At 41.7% G+C, this 16,976-nt stretch overlaps 1 pseudogene; it reads right to left on the reverse strand.

Annotated features, from left to right (window-relative positions):
• Window positions 1–4,224: 4,224 nt before the first annotated feature.
• LOC129353452 (NLR family CARD domain-containing protein 3-like) lies at window positions 4,225–10,253 on the reverse strand (annotated as a pseudogene).
• Window positions 10,254–16,976: the final 6,723 nt, after the last annotated feature.

Below are 16,976 nucleotides of genomic sequence, written 5' to 3' on the forward strand. Positions count from 1 at the left end.
GGCCATAGTGGGAACTACAGCCCTGATCATTCTGCATTATTTACATTTAATATTCACTTAATGTGGAGTTTAGACAAAACTAACATTCTTCCTGAATCATATTGACAGTTTACTAACTCAAATAATATTCTGACATATTTTAATTCAATGTTTGGAGTTATATATGTAATAAAAACTGTTTTAAATCATAAAATAAAGCTGCTGTCTTAAACTATTTACAAGACATTTAATTTCTAATCAGACTGAAAAAAATCCTGCAGTGACTCTTATTTAACAACAGTAATGTAAGCTGACTTGATATGACTTTATAAGTGAAAATTAAAACAGAGATAAACATCTTGTTGAACAATTTCTATTGACGATGTAAATAATGAATAAATCCAGAACGACGGCAGGGTGACCGATGGAGAATGTCCTTATATGTGATGAGAATTAACTGTTTCATCTCATGTAGATCTGAACATATAAACTTTTATCCAAGCATCATCAGAGGTGGAGTCGCTCGTCCCGTCTGTATCAGCGCTGAATTTTCCTGCGTACCTGAACACATCTTCAGTAAAACCAGCCTCACTGAAACCAATAGACCAGAGCTACGTTGCAGGAAAACTCTGAAGCTTCTTGCTGGTTTTGGCCTCTAAACTGAGACGTGCTCTCATAAGAAGTGAAATGTTGCACTAGGTGCAGGAGATGACCTTTAACCCCTGGTCCCAGGTTTTAGGCGGTGTTGAGGTGAAGAGCGAGGCTCCTGATCTGCTGTGAGTGACGTGACGCTCGGTGGAAGTTCTGCATCCTGTTGCAGCTTCATGTTGGAGACGTGAGGTTTTGCTTCTCCTGTCAGGAATTTGATGGGAAACGAGTCACAACATTCAGATGATTTTCGTCACTTTGACGATGCAAACTCTGGTTCCTCAGTGTTTGGTCTGTCAGAACGCTGGCTCAGGTTTCTCCTCTAGTTTTTCTTTAAACTTGTTCCACTTTAAATCCACACAAATAAACCACAGAAAAGTTATTTTCTCATCTTCTGATGCAAATTTGCATCCATCAACAAAAGCAGGAAAATAAAACTGTTCTCCTTGAACAACAGCTGTGCAAACTGATCCCATCACATCTGTGAGCAACATGGAGTCGATCTCTGGTTCACCTTTGACCTTTTCTTCCTTCTTGTTGCATCAGAAACTTAAAGTGAATAAAGGCGGTTTGAGTGAAACCAGGTTCAGGTGGACTGAAGTCGTCTTCACTGTGAACTTCATCAACTTTCTGCTTCACAACAAAACCTTTCAAATCCAAACACACATCCAAGCAGCTGAGTCCAAATGATCCACGTTCAAATATTGTTTCTTTTCTCTGCAGGATCTGGTCAGGACGTCTGGATCTCAAGTGGATTTAATGCCACAGATCCAGAGGAAGTTTTACTGTTTGGCTCTGAATCTATAGAGCTGCTATCATGTCTGATTTTAGATCAACTTTTTCACCACGACAGAATAAAATTACAATTTGTCCCATTAACAAGTTTTTAATGAAATTAATGTTTCATGTTTCTACTCAATTTAACTTTTCTAATGAACTCAGAGTATTTTTCTCTCTTTTGTTCCTGCAGATCATCAAACAGATCAGATGAAAAATAAAACTGAAAATCTTCAAACCTGATCGACATCTGGAAAACATTTGAAATAGAAATGGAAAAGAGGTCAGAGGTCATCATCTTGATCCAGATACTCTTTAGACTCAAACTGCTGCAGCTTCAACCTCTGAGGATTAGAAGGACAACAAAGGTGTTTTCCACCTGCAGAGAGAAGAAGGAAGGAGAGCAGATCAGTGAGTGTTTCCAGCCTCTCCAGCAGCAGTCAGTGACGCAGCACATCCAGTAGATGGTTTCCAGTCAGACTGATCTCAGAGCTGTGACCAAGATGAACCTGATCAGTTGTTTCCTGTTGAACTGAGAGAACAAGCAGGTCTGAGATCAGATCTGCTGCTGTTTGATGAATGAGGACCACTGTCTCTAGACATGTTGGACGGCTGGAGTCCAGCTGGACGTCCTGGAGACATGGACACAGCAACAACACAGCAAGCTGCTGCTCCTCTGATTGGCTGATTGCTGTGTCCAATCAGGAAGCCTGAACCATTCTCCTCCCACTGAGAAGCTGCAGCTTTACTGGGAACACTGGATCTTTGCTTTGATGCTGACTGGGTTTAGTTCAATATGCTGACAGCAGCTGGACTCACTGCAAACATTTACTTACTTTACAGTCTTTACAAGATCCATCAGCTGATGAACATCTGATTCCTTCAGGTTGTTTCCTCTCAGGTTGAGTTCTGTCAGACGGGTCGGGTTGGACTTCAGAGCTAAGACCAAATAATCACAGCTGATCTGTGACAACTGCAGCACCTCAACCTGAATAAAGAATAAAAGATGTGAACCAACAGGATGCAGGTTAACCAGTCCAACATAACCAGTTAAAGATTCTCATGAATATTAATGCCAACAAGCTGCTGCTCCAATAAAGACCTGCTGACTTCAGAACCAGAACCAGAACCAGAACCTGGTACTGGGTCATGATGTGTTGGAGGATTTTAGTCAATAAAATCATTCCAGGTTCTGATCAAAGTGTTGAAGCATCAATCATTGATTATTGATTTGTTCCTGTCAGATTCCAGGAATTACTTTTCTAGACTGGATGACCTTTGACCTGCTTGACCTGAGGGGGATTTCTACACACTGGGGTCCGAATGCTGTCCTGTTCTGACCTCAGATCAGCAGGTCCAACTCAGTTACACAGAGAAACTAAATTAAACTCTGGATCCAGGAACAAACTCAGAAAATATTGATTAGATCAGAAGAAATGAACTTTGATTTATGATCAACTATATAGAATTATTCACAGAAATATCAATAATTATATCATTACATACAACAATCTCTCCAGTCTGCAGCCTTCAGTCTGTAGAAAACCACAGAGATCCTTCAGTCCAGAATCTTCCGGGTTGGTTCTGAACAGGTCCAGTTCTGTCAGACGGGTCGGGTTGGACTTCAGAGCTGAGAACAGAGACGTCCAGCTGGTCTCTGAGAAACTGCAGTCCCACAATCTGAATAAAGAATAAAAGATGTGAACCAACAGGATACAGTTAAAACTGAAATATGAACAAATCAATAATAAAAATGTATAAATTAATTTCCCTGAATGTAAAAGAAACATGATGAACTGATTCTAACATCTGATCCAGTCAAACTGGTTCAAAGAGTCCAAACCAGCAGAACCAGAACATTTGATCAACAAAGAAACTCAAAGTTTGTCTCAAAGTTTCTGAGGATCTTAAACTCAGTGGATGTTTTTCTCTCCATGTTTCCTTCCAGGCTCTGGATTCTCCGACTGCTCTGTCCATCATTGATCTGCTGATATTTTATGGCTCCAGTTTCTTCATTAATCTATTAATGATGTTTTTTGCTGCTTGTATTTGAACTGCAGCTCATTGCTCAGTATGACAGATGGAAACGGGTTGATTTCAATCCTTTTATAATATCATCACATTCTGAAAGTTGATCATTTTGTGCTGATTTCAGTTCTGAACTATCAACTAGAAAATATTGATCCTTTTCTCTGTGAGGTCATAGTGGGTCATTTGGTTCTGGTTCTGAATCGTTCATCAGAGACGCTGCAGAAATGGGAATATTATCATAAAGGAACAACCTGATAGTGAAGATGAATCATTTTAAATCTATTTTCCAGTAAAAACACATGAGAATGATTTCAGTGAACTGCTGAAGCTTGTTGCATACAAAGCATTACAAAGGTAAGACCTCACTTCCTGTCCTACAAAATAAGATCTGAATCAAGATGTTTGAACAAAATGACTTTAACAAAGTCAGTATTTCCTGCAGGACTGTTAATGAATCATCTTGATATTATTTATGTCTCCTTAATGTCCAGGATCTCTGCCAGAAGACTGTGGTCATCCTGATAGAGTTTGACTGTCACAACAAACTCAGATTTTCCTCTGGAAGCTGCTCTCACTGGTTTTAGGACGACTGACTTTCATTTGCTCCATTAGTGGAATTGACACTAAAATGGAAATTCATCACTTGCTTCCATTTTGTTTTGCTTCCTGCCAACATCAAACTGCTGCATGTGCTGCAGCTCCATATGAGCAGCAGTCAAGTCCCCAGAAAGCTTCCCTGTTTCTAGGAACCATTTCATCCAGTTAGTCCACTTTCTCTGTCCGTCTCTGTCAGACTGTGAACCTCTGAGCTTGTGGAGAACCTCTCCTAACAACCTGCTGCAGATCCATGTGCTGCATCTCTGCTGGTTCTGATTCTGAGAGCAGAAACTCATGTCCTGAAGAATCTGCAGCCTGTTGAGCTCAGAGAAAAACTCAGTGGTCTGGATTTATTCAGATGAAGCTGAAGTTGGTTTCTGATTGAAGCTTCTGATTCAGGAAGTGGATAAAGGGCCAATCCACCTAATTATTGACTATCAGCATCTTTAATCTGGTCTAGTTAAAACATTGCAACACCTGGACTCTTTAAACCTGGACTGGATCATCATCAACTAATAGCAGAAGATTTAAAACTAATGTGGGATTTATGGATCTTCAATAAAGGGAGATTTCATGTTGACCTTTGACCTGCTTGACCTGAGGGGGATTTCTACACACTGGGGTCCGAATGCTGTCCTGTTCTGACCTCAGATCAGCAGGTCCAACTCAGTTACACAGAGAAACTAAATTAAACTCTGGATCCAGGAACAAACTCAGAAAATATTGATTAGATCAGAAGAAATGAACTTTGATTTATGATCAATTATATAGAATTATTCACAGAAATATCAATAATTATATCATTAAAATACCTCAATGTCTCAGTCTGCAGCCTTCAGTCTGTAGAAAACCACAGAGATCCTTCAGTCCAGAACCTTCCAGGTTGGTTTCGCTCAGCTCCAGTTCTGTCAGATGGGTCGGGTTGGACTTCAGAGCTGAGAACAGAGACGTCCAGCTGGTCTCTGATAAACTGCAGTTCTCCAATCTGAATAAAGAATAAAAGATGTGAACCAACAGGATGCAGTTAAAACTGAAATATGAACAAATAAATAATAAAAATGTATAAATTAATTCCCTGAATGTAAAGAAACATGATGAACTGATTCTAACATCTGATCCAGTCAAACTGGTTTAAAGTGTCCAAACCAGCAGAACCAGAACATTTGATCCACAAAGAAACTCAAAGTTTTCTATCAGCCTGGATGAGTGAGCTATTTCTGCTGGTTCCTGATCATCAGACCCGACTTGGTAACTGGATCAGAACCAGTCAGGTTCTTCATTAATGGCCTTTGGGTTCCTATTAAAGCTGCTGAAAGCCAATGGAGGCCATTATTTCCTCAGGAGACGGTTCTCTCTGACCCGGCCCAACAGAACCACAGCCTCAGGTCAAAGCTGAGGAACCTGCTGCTGCTGCAAACCTCACTTTCATTCATTGCATCTAGATTTGCTTTTCTACAATCAGTGGTTTCTTAGACGTTCATTAATGAGGATTTGAACTCGTCAGTGTTTGTGGCTCTGGAGGATCAACATTTCATTTTAATGTAAAAAATCAGAAATAAAACCATCTGAATCTTTACCAAACTGAAACATCTCCATCATTCATTCACAGCATTTCAATTATTTTACTCATTTTTTATCAAAAACATTTTAAAGAGAAAAACTGAAAAACAAAGTTCAATAATCTCAAAGTCTGAAATAAGAAAATAATTAATAAGGTCAAATGTTTTAGAGATTTTATTCTGATGATTAAACAGGATGTTTTAAAATAATATATATTAAAATTAAATTGATTAACTTTTGATTAAAAAAATCAATAAATGTTTTTATTGAATAAATAGAGAAAACAAACCTCAGAATCTTCACTTTACTGACTGAATTCTCCAGGATCTCAACCAGATGCTTCATATCAGATTCTCCAGCTTTATTTATGTGGATCCAATTTATTACCAGTTCAGTCAGATCTGGGTTGGACTTAAGAGCCGAGGCCAAAACTTCACATTCAGCCTTTTGGATCCAACAGTCACCAAGTCTGTGATTAGAGAAGAAATAAATTCAGTTCTAATGAAATCAATCTGGATCATAAACAGACTAAAATATAATAACAGTGATGTCATCATCTGATCATCATCTGATCATCATCTGACCAATATCTACTGAGTTTAACCCCACAGAGAATCTGTGCAGTTCCTGGTTAGAGTCCAGGTTGGTTCTGGTTCTGGTTCTGGTTCTGGTTCTGGTTCTGGTCCAGGCTTCATGTCCTCAGACCTTCAGCTGCAGTCAGATGTTGAAGATCTTCTATCATCAGTGAAGGAAAGTTCAGTTTCTCTGCAGTAGCTGATGAAGAGGCTGACTGAGCTGAATGAAGGAAACGACTGGAGATGATGGAGAGGAGGAGGAACTGCTCACAGCTCTGACTTGGACTAGACCGTCTAGATCTTCCACCAAGCAGGAAGTGAGTTCTAAATGAGGTGAGCAGAACAGGAAGTCCAGCTGCTGTGGACCTCTGGCATCTCTGGGTTTGTTGAGCCAATATCTGCTGCATCATCATGAATAATAGTAATATATTGTATAGAAACATGTTTCCCAGCAGCAGGTTATTAAATGCTGCCACAGAGGAAAACTGGGAGCAGAACAAACACATGATGCTCCAGTTCTGTCTCCGTTCATCTGCTGGATTTGATGCGTTAACAAAGTAGAAAGTGGACAGTCGTCAACCTGCTGCAGCTAAAAGCTTCACTTTGTTCTGGTCGTCCTGCAGAGCAGCAGCAGAACCGGTCCTGCTGCTCCTTCGGGTCAGAACCGTCCTCTCAGACTGTGGATCTGAGAGGAACTGGGACAAACTGGTTGGAAGAGGGACACATGTCTCTGCAGTGGTCTGTCCATTGTCTCAGAGGAACAAAGGTTTGGATGTCAGGAGAAATTGTTGCTAAACTCCTAAAGAGCTGAAGAGCAAAACCCCTGGAGGAGACGGAGCGTTTGGGTCCAGCAGCATTTCATGGTGAAGCAGTGAAAGTTCTCCAGTCACTAGAAGAGGCTGGATGTCTCCAGAGTTGAAGCTCATGTCTCTGCAGGTCTTCATGGAGGACAGCTAACAGCTTCAACAAAGGCTGCAGATGAAGAGTTGATGAGGAAAATGGTTCCAGCTCTGGAAGCAGATTCTCAGAGCTTTGGGAGGATCTGACAGAAACTAGAACTTTTTCTGGAACCAGACGACAAAAACCACATTTGGTCTCATTTACAAACTCAGAGGAAACTAGAGGGAGGAGGAAGAGGAGAGAATGATGAAGATCAACACTGTTCACAAAGTTTATAATTATTGCAATATTTAGTTCAATGATTCAAATGTTCATTAAACCTAAAAAATCATTTTACAAAAACAGTCAAAGATCCTAAAATTTTGAATTATGGAGCAGCGGCTCAATGATCTTCGATCTTCGAGAAAATAGATTTTCTAGAGTTCAGGGTTTTCTATTCATTTCAACCTGAAAACTGATAAAAAGTGAAATATTTTTAAAATGATCAAAATGTCTAAAACCAGAAGCTGCATCTGTCCTGGATGAGTTGAATGTTTAGATGTTTGATTGGCTGAAATAATCCAGAGGATGAAGGAAGTAGATAAAGAGCAAAAACATCCAGAATCAACTTGAAGACAGAAGAAGAAACAGGAGGACAATAGAGCTGAATCAGCATCACACAATGAAAACATCTGGACTCACCGAGCCTTTCTGCAGTTCCTCACAGCTGGAACCAGTCTCTGTCGACCTGATTCTGATGTGTTGTACTTCTCCAGGTCCAACTCATCCAGAACCTCTGACATCTGCAGCATGAAGGCCAGAGCTGAACAGTCAGACTCTGAGAGCTTCTTTCCTGAATCCAGCAGCCGTTGGATCTCCTGATAAAATGAGACATCGTTCATCTCCACCAGACAGTAGAAGATGTTGATGCTTCTGGCAGGAGAGATTCTATCAGAGTTCATCTTCTTCAGGTTGGTGATGATTCTCTGGATGGTTTCTGGACTGGTCTCTGTCTGACCCAGCAGATCTTCTAAGAGTCTCTGGTTGGACTCCACAGTGAGACCATGAAGGAAGCGGACAAACAGGTCCAGGTGGCCATTTTTACTGCGGAGGGATTTCTTCATGACTTTCTTCATGAACTCATCTAGAGATGTTTCTCTGTATTTGTCTCCCAGGAACGTCTTGATCTCCTCTGACTTCCTGCTGGTGAAGCAGTGGAGCATGTAGACTGCAGCCAGAAAACTCCTGGATGCTCAGATGAACAAAGGAGTAGACGGAGACGTCGCGTGTCCCTCTCTCTCTTTTAAACATCTCAGTGAAAACTCCTGAGAACAACGCAGCATCTTGGATGTTGATGCCGCACTGTGTGAGCTCTTTGTCATAGAAGATCAGGTTTCCCTTCAGCAGCTGATCAAAAGCCAGTTTTCCTAGAGACTCAATCAGCTTCCTGTTCTCTGGACTCCAGATAGATTTGGTCTTTTTTCCTCCATCAAACTTTTCCTCCTTGATTTTGAGTTGAACCTTCAGGAACTCTATGTACATCTCAGTCAGAGTCTTGGGTAGTTTCTCTCGCTCTCTGGTCTCATCACATCCTCCAGAACTTTAGCAGTGATCCAGCAGAAGACGGGGATGTGACACATGATGTGGAGACTTTTGGATTTCTGGATGTGGGAGATGATCCTGCTGGCCTTTCTCATCATCTCTGAATCTCTTCCTGAAATATTCCTCCTTCTGGGGGTCAGTGAACCCTCTGACCTCTGTCACCATGTCAACACAGTGAGCAGGGATCTGATTGGCTCCTGCAGGTCGTGTGTTATCCAGAGGAGAGCTGAGGGAAGCAGTTCCTTCCTGATGAGGTTTGTCAGCAGAACATCCACTGAGCTGGACTCTGTAACATCAGTCAGGATTGGATTGTTGTAGAAATCCAGACTAAATCGACTTTCATCCAGACCATCAAAGATGAACAGAACCTGGAACGATTCAAAGTTTCTGATTCCTGGTTTTAGAAAATAATTTCAGTTTAATAAGCTGAACTTTTCTTCTTCAGTAAATTCAGTTCTCTGAAGGTGAATGGAAATATGAAATCAATGTTCTGGTTGGTTTTGCCTTCAGCCCAGTCCAGAGTGAACTTCTGTGTTAACAGTGTTTTCCCAATGCCAGGGGCCATCACTGTTCTGATTGGTTGATCTCTCCCAGGTGGGACTTTAAAGATCTTCTCTTCTGACTGTTTCTTGTTTCCTGGATGCTGTTTTCAATGCGTCTGACCTCATGTTCCTGGTTGACCTCTCTAGTTAACCCCTCTGTGATGTAGAGCTCAGTGTAGATCTGGTTCAGATCGGTTTTATTTCCAAGTTCAGCGACGCCTTCAGAGAGACTTTGGAACATCATCTTCAGAGACGCTTTAAGAGCTGGACCAACAATATCTGAAAAAAGAAAGAAAACAAACAAAATAAAAACAATTTGCAATATTTTAACAAGTAACTGGACTAATAAAGTGGCCAGTTTGGTTCTTCTTCATAAACTTCTATGAAGGAAACATAATTCAATAATTAGAGAAAACCTATTGAAAGTTATTCCAACATCAGTCTCAGGGCCGGCCCAAGGCAATCTGTTGCTTAGGGCCCCAGGGCCACCAAGGGATCAAGAGGCCCCTTCAGTGGAGCTGATTTTTGTTCTTATTAAATAATGATTTCTATGTCATCACAATAACAAAAACACACAATTTAATCATTTCACCATTTTAATGTGGTCCAGATACATTAAAAGGGTTGAAATCAACTTGTATTGAAGCTTCACAAATAAAAGCTTTCATGGAGCTTGGTTTAGAGAAAAAAAAAAACTACAAACTTGGTTTTAGAAATTCTGGCCTGAATAATCTACACATGATTGAAGTCTGCATATTTTAATTTTTTGAAGTAGATCACGTTAAAGATGCTAAAGGAGAAATTATGTGGAATTGTTCTTCAGTCATTTCCCTAATTGTAAGCTGCAATAGGAAACTAATTTTCCTGCAGAACCTTAAAGGTCTGGTGAAATAACTAATAAAAGTAGAACAAAAATCCTTCTCAGCAAGGTCAGATTCACCATATTGGAAGATGGGCAATTTGCTGACCTAGAACTTTTTCCACCTTGTTTTTTTGTTTTATTATACACTATATATCTGTTATTCTAAACACAACATTAATATCAACCAATACCTTGAGCCATCCTTTCTGCTATTTCATTTAGAGCTGATGACATGTTATGCTGCAACATGACCCTTCAGAGTAAGAGTATTCACTTGTAATTTATAAACAAACAAAATAAAAAGTAAAATTTGTACATTTATCTTGTGGCCAATTTTTTGAACAGGGTCAAATTAAACGAGGACTTTATGAAGTCGAGTTACTGATACATAAGTTTCCGCCAGCTGGAAAAAGACAGATTCAGTTGAAACAACTGACCACAAAAAGACTTTTAATCATTAAATGTCCAATGAACTCCAACCCGGAGGCGGCCATGATTGTGGGGGACTTTAACCACGTGGAACTGAAGGCTGTGTTTCCCAAATTCCACAAGTTCATAAACTTTCCCACCAGAGACAATAACATTTTGGATCAGGTCTACTGCAATACCCCCGGAGCCTACAAGGCTGTAGCAGGTCCACATCTGGGCATGTCTGACCACATCTCAGTGGAGCTGATTCCTGTCTACAAGCCTCTGGCCTGCAGAACTAAGCCGACCACCAGAATAGTTCAGGTCTGGACTGAGGAGGCCTCCTCTGCACTTCAGGACTGCTTTGAGCACACAGACTGGAGTGTTCAGGGACGGAGCAGACTTGGAGGAATACTCATCGTCCGTTCTGTCCTATATTCAGTTCTGCACTGATGCTGTCCTACCTGCTAAGACCATAAAAGTGTTTCCAAACCAGAAACCATGGCTGGACAGCACAGTACGGGCCCTGCTGAAAGCCCGGGATGCTGCCTACAGATCTGGAGACAGGTTGGCTTATAGCAGGGCCCGGTCGGAACTGAAAAAAGGAATTAAGCAGGCCAAGCTCCAGTACAAACAGTGAATTGAGGAACACTTCATCAACAACCCCAGTAGCATGTGGAGAGACATCAGGACCATGACAGACTACAAACACAGCACTCAGCTGACCAGCCGCGACCCCACCCTGCCTGACACCTTAAACAGCTTCTTTGCCCGCTTTGACACAGTGGGCAGCAGAGAAGCTGTACATCTACCCCGACTGGAAGAGCAGTACCAGCCTCTCGTCCTGCAGCAGCACCAGGTGACGTCCACCCTGAGGAGGATCAACACCCGCAAAGCTACAGGACCGGACAAGGTGTCAGGCCAGACGCTGAAAACGTGCGCCGACCAGCTGGCAGGAGTGTTTCTGGACATTTTCAATCTGTCCCTGCAGTTCACCATGGTTCCTGAGTGTCTCAAGTCTTCCACCATCATCCCTGTACCGAAGAAGACGACCATCACCAGCCTGAACGATTACCGGCCCATCGCTCTGACCCCGGTGATCATGAAGTGCTTTGAGAGGATTCTTCTGAGGTACATCAGACACTTCATCCCGCAGACCTGGACAGCCTCCAGTTCGCCTACAGAGCGAACCGGTCAACAGAGGATGCTGTCTCCATCACTCTGCACACAGCCCTGACCCATCTGCAGCATCCCAACACCTACGTCAGGATGCTATTTGTAGACTTCAGCTCAGCATTTAACACCGTCATCCCAGACAAGCTGGTGCTGAAGCTACTCAAGGTGGGGCTGCCTGCTTCACTGTGCCACTGGATCAGAGACTTCCTCACCAACAGGCCTCAGGTGGTGAGAATAGGTGGCTCAACATCGTCCCCACTGGTCCTCAACACAGGCACGCCGCAGGGCTGTGTGCTCAGCCCAGCTCTCTTCACCCTGTTTACACACGACTGCGTTGCCATCCACCCCACCAACACAGTCGTCAAGTTCGCGGACGACACAACAGTAGTGGGTCTCATTTCAGACAACAACGGACCCACTACAGAGAGGAAATTCTGCAGCTCACTCAGTGGTGTTCAGCCAATAACTTGGTGCTGAACACAGGGAAGACCAAGGAGGTCATTGTGGACTACAGAAGGTCCAGGAGGACGGGTCACACTCCCCTTCTCATAGATGGAGAAGAGGTGGAGCGTGTGGACAACATCAAGTTCCTGGGCCTCCACATCACCTCTGACCTCTCCTGGAATACCAACACCTCCCACCTGGTGAAGAAAGCACAACAAAGGCTCTTCTTCCTCAGGAAACTGAGACGGGCTGGACTTTCCTCACGGCTGCTCGTGAACTTTTACAGGGCAACGATCGAGAGCGTCCTCTGCCTCAACGTGACTGTGTGGTACGGTAGCTGCACAGCACTGGAGAGGAAACAACTGACACGGGTGGTGAGAACAGCACAAGGCATTGTGGGATGCCCCCTCCCGGACCTGGACTCTATTTACATAGGCCGGGTCAAGAAGAGAGCTGGATCCATAGCCATGGATTCCAGCCACCCGGGCCACAGTCTGTTTGTGCCGCTGCCATCAGGCAAGCGGTACAGGAATATACGGACTACAACAAACAGACTGAGAAACAGTTTCTTCCCCACAGCCGTCAGAGCCATTACTCCCTGCCGCCCCCTCCCACACATATCATAACCTCACATACACCCCCCACCCCCACACAGCCATATTGTTCTGCACTTGCACTGTCACATCATCTGCACTTACCATAATTGGACCTGCTGCTTCTTCTTTGGTGTGGTTGAGTGCCTTTAGTTAATTTTAGTTGTATATATTATTATTATTGTGTGTTTGTTTATTTAATATTGTATTTGACTTTTTGCACGGGAGTTGCAATAGAAATTTCGTTGAATCCTGTTCAATGACAATAAATGCTATTCTATTCTATTCTATTCTATTCTATTCTATTCTATTCTATTCTATTCTATTCTAAATGTCAACTAAAGACGTGGATCTGGTTCCACAGAGACGATAGAAGGAAGAAGCTCTGATTGGACATGTTCAGTCTCACCTGGAGCACGACTGCTCTGATTGGCTGTCGGTCCAGATCCTGTTCTGGGTTGTTTCCCACACTGGGGGCAGCTGGTCCAACCCGAATCCATCAGAACATTCTGACCCAAAGCACAGCAGGATGGAAGCTCCTCCTCACTAAAGCTCCTCCTATGAAGACATTTCTTCATCACTGAAATATTCACTAGCAACAGGCTGGAGCTGAACATGTTCATGAAGATCCACAAAGAACCAGGGACCAGAAACTGGGTCAGAACAGAACCTCAGAACATTGATGATTTCCGGTTTTAAGTACTTCATTGAATTATATTTGGTATGATGACTGATGCCAGTGTTCCCAGTCTGGAAGATGCTGGTTTCACTGCTTCAGTGGGTTTACAGACAATCTGAATTGTTGCTCCTCACATGTTTTTGTTTTCATGCAACATTTTAATCCATATTAATTCATTCAAACTGATTTACTGACCAACATCCTTCATGTATAACTTTAAATTAATAAGTAAGAAAATTAAGTTACTGTTTATTAAAACACTGAGATCAATTAGTTAATTTATATTTTATCTCTATAGATTCACATGAATCAGTTAGAAACTGGTTTCTTACTTTCTGTCTGAGGGTCCAGGTTCATTACTGAAGTTTGGAGGTTCATGTCTGGACCGGTCACTCCTCATAGATGGACTGATGGATCCTGGAGGTTCTTTTAGATCCAGATCTTCCATCTTCTGGACCTTTTGAGAGAGAAACCAGAACCAGTCAGTCCCAGTGATCCAGTTCCAGTAACTGGAAGCAGAAAGCTGGTTCCCATCATGTGTTCAGAGAATCAGAGTGAATCAGGTGAATGAAAGGAGTGAACATTTGACTCTACTGTAAATCTGTATGAAGGGAGTCAGTGTGCAGGAGGTTCTGAAGGAGCAGCAGCTCAGGTCGGGTCCACAGCTCTCCTCCAGACAGAACCGGGTCCAGCTGGGATCTCAGCAACATGTCAGCCTCTGTGTGCAGCTCAGCAGGATTTCCTCTCAGATAACGAATCACAAAGCAGCTTTCAGGGACCACAGCATCCAGCTGAGGTATCAGCTGGACCCGCTGCAAGGAATTATGGGTAAATACCAGCTGGACCCGGTGCAACGAATCATGGGTAAATACCAGCTGCTATAGGGGGATGAAGCCCCCCTCATTCAGCGAGGCCTGAAACATATTTAGTCAATTGATCCATCTCAGAATAGAACTTTAATATCAAGAGGCACATTAATGCAACATTTTTAGCTAGAAATTGAAATGTAAATAGTTTCTTACAAGTTATAAAATGTGTTTAAATTATTAATATTGCTCCATTTAAAGGAATTATAAAGTTATTTTAGGGATGCACCGATTGCAGTTTTCCGGCCGATCACTGAACTTTAAAAAGCCTGAACTCCTGATTTTGATTTTAGCCTAAATAATTTCTTTTGTTGAGTTGGCAACTGGTTCTGGATCAGTCAGTCTGGATCTGGATGCAGTTTTCCAGCAGAGCTTTGAGAGACAAAGAGTTTCTACTTGCTGTAAGAAGCAACAAGAGGAAAACCTGGAAAAAGACGAAACTCAGTGAAGAGGAAGAGAGAAAATCTGTGGACTGCATAAAGCCGGTTCTGATCCACAGAAAAGAAAAAACATGTTTCTGCTGAACCCCAGACTGCTGAGGGACGGGACTGATGTGAAACACTTTCTGCTGATTTCAAGAAGAAGAGAAACTAGTTTACAATGTTTTTGTTCTATTTTTTTAAGGTTAAAACACCAGAGGTTTTACAGTGAGAGTTCCTGCAGCAAGAACACTGATGCACTGTAAAAAGTTACTTTAAGTTCTGAATTTATTTAGGTTAAATTTGAAAAGGTCATTATTGCACACTACACAAACCGTATATATATATACACATGAAGAACTGTCTGATGACATGATGCCACCAGATCAGACTGACAGCCTCACTGGACAGAAGTTGAACAGTTTTCAAATGCAGCCGAACATGAAGAGGCTTCAGATTAATTATTTACTGATAAAAGCCTCTGAAGACAAGAGAAACATTTCAAAATCCTCCTGGATCAGAACCAGGACTGATTTGAACCCAATGGGAGTAACTTTATCTATAAATAGTTTTTCACCCCCCGTCTTCTGACACCCCATATCTCAGCTGGTCACAACTGGTGAAGACCTACTGGTCCCAGTTTGACTCTACAGTGTATTAAACTGGAGCTTCTTGGGTAGTAACTACTTAGTTACTCTGTTACTTGAGTTACTTTTTTGAAAATAGCATTTCAGGAGTATTTTTACGATGCTGTACTTTGTACTTTTATTTAGAAGCATCTGATGTTGAAGAAGTGCGACTCTATAGAATCATTTTGGGCTGATCCGCCCACCAGATTCCTGCGACAGAACAAGTATTTACCTGCTGCTCTAAAGGGGCGGGACTTAAACAACTGATGAGGAAGTTGCAGACATGAATCATAATCAGAGACCCACTGGTCTCCCAGTCTGTTTACTGGGAGAGTCTGAGATGAGGCCTCTTGTGATGTCATCAGAGGCTCGTTATGAAACTGAACAGAAATACGGAGCAGGACGTGTTGCTCTGCAGGAGACAGACTAGAATTTATTCACAAAGCTGAGCCAGAATCTACGATTTCATCCTAGAAACCAGTTTTTAATGATTCAGCTCAATTCTTCCTCTAAAACCAGATGTGAGTCTCTGAGGTCGGCATTTTCTGACATGAGTAGGAAGAGCAGCAGAACCAGTAAAGATACTGGAACCAGTTCAGCTCAGCAACATTAGTTTGTTGGTTCTGATTAACAGGAAACCAGAACCCGACCAGAACCACAGCTCCATGAAGCCAGCAGCTTGGTTCTGAAGGAGAACCGGGTCGAGTTCTGGTTCCTCCACAGAGAGAAAACCCAGAGAGAGGAAAACAAGAAAAAGAGAAAACTCACCAATCCAAACTCTGCTCTGCTGCGAATGGAGTCTGAACCAGTTAGTCCTGATCCTGATCCGTACCTGAGGCTCCGCCCCCTTCCAGGTGACGTTAAGCATCTGGAAGCATCTTAGACTCCTCCCCCTTTCAGGTGACAGGAAACACTTTTGCTTTCATGTTTCTCTTTGTATCACCAGTGAGTGGAGCTGTAAAACTTTAGGTCACATTTGAACTATTCAGGTTTTTCTCAGTTTTCAGCTCTTTTCCAGCCAACATTTTATCACAGGAAATCGTTTCAAGAAGAAACTAGAAGATTCAGGATTCAATTTTGTTAAGTAAAAAAAAAAAAAACAGTTTATATTAATGTTGTTAAATCAGAGTCACTACTGGAGTCATAACTGAATATATAACTAAACTTCAATAAAAATCGTCCCAAAAAGAATCACTGCCTAAAAATATAATTATTAATATATATGTCAAACATTAAAACAATTTTTATAATAAAACACTCGGAAAGGTAATAAATGTACCCTAATTGTTTGAAGCAGGTTAAAGAAGAAGCCTAGAGAAAAACATAACAGCATTTATCATTTAAATGGTTCTTATGTGTTTTATTTAAACATCTTCAGTCTGAATAACATAAAATCAAACTTTTGCCTTTATTAGAAGCTTAAAAATCTTAGATCAATTTAACAGGATGTTTCTGTTTTAACAAGCTGTCAAACTAAAACTGAAAAAAAAATTGTTCTGTTGAACATTTTATAAAACTTTATTGAATTATCATTAAACACAGAGGAACCCAAATTACGTTAGAAGAATTATAAAAAAAAAGCAATCATGACCCAATCAGCACATTATCCCAGTGATTCTCCGAGGTCTCAGTAAATCAGTAAATCTCAGTAAAGAGTCTGATGAGACACATCGAGTCCTAAAACTCAAAACATGAAATATGGGGTTAAAA

This window comes from Poeciliopsis prolifica, unplaced genomic scaffold (assembly GCF_027474105.1).
Source record: "Poeciliopsis prolifica strain line A6 unplaced genomic scaffold, Auburn_PproV2 SCAFFOLD091, whole genome shotgun sequence".
Classification (NCBI taxonomy): Eukaryota; Metazoa; Chordata; class Actinopteri; order Cyprinodontiformes; family Poeciliidae; genus Poeciliopsis; species Poeciliopsis prolifica.